Source organism: Propithecus coquereli, unplaced genomic scaffold (genome assembly GCF_000956105.1).
Source record: "Propithecus coquereli isolate 6110/MARCELLA unplaced genomic scaffold, Pcoq_1.0 Scaffold526, whole genome shotgun sequence".
In the NCBI taxonomy this organism is placed as follows: Eukaryota; Metazoa; Chordata; class Mammalia; order Primates; family Indriidae; genus Propithecus; species Propithecus coquereli.
In genome coordinates, this window is record NW_012151130.1 from 951,103 (window position 1) to 951,356 (window position 254).

Sequence of the window (254 nt, forward strand, 5' to 3'; positions counted from 1 at the left end):
GGCCTCCCAGAGTGCTAGGATTACAGGCGTGAGCCACCGCACCCGGCCCTAAGGTGCTTTTTGACTCTATATTCTGTGTGAAATTGGTTTGATGAGAGTAGACCAAAGGATCAGGGTGGCTAAATATTGTGTGAAGAGTTTGAGAGGACAGAAAGTAACAATGGTGTGATGGAATAGATAGATTTATGATTTCTAAAACTCCAAAAGTAAGAGTGGGAGCTGGTCTAAGAAAGAGGCAAATAAGAGGTAGAGAA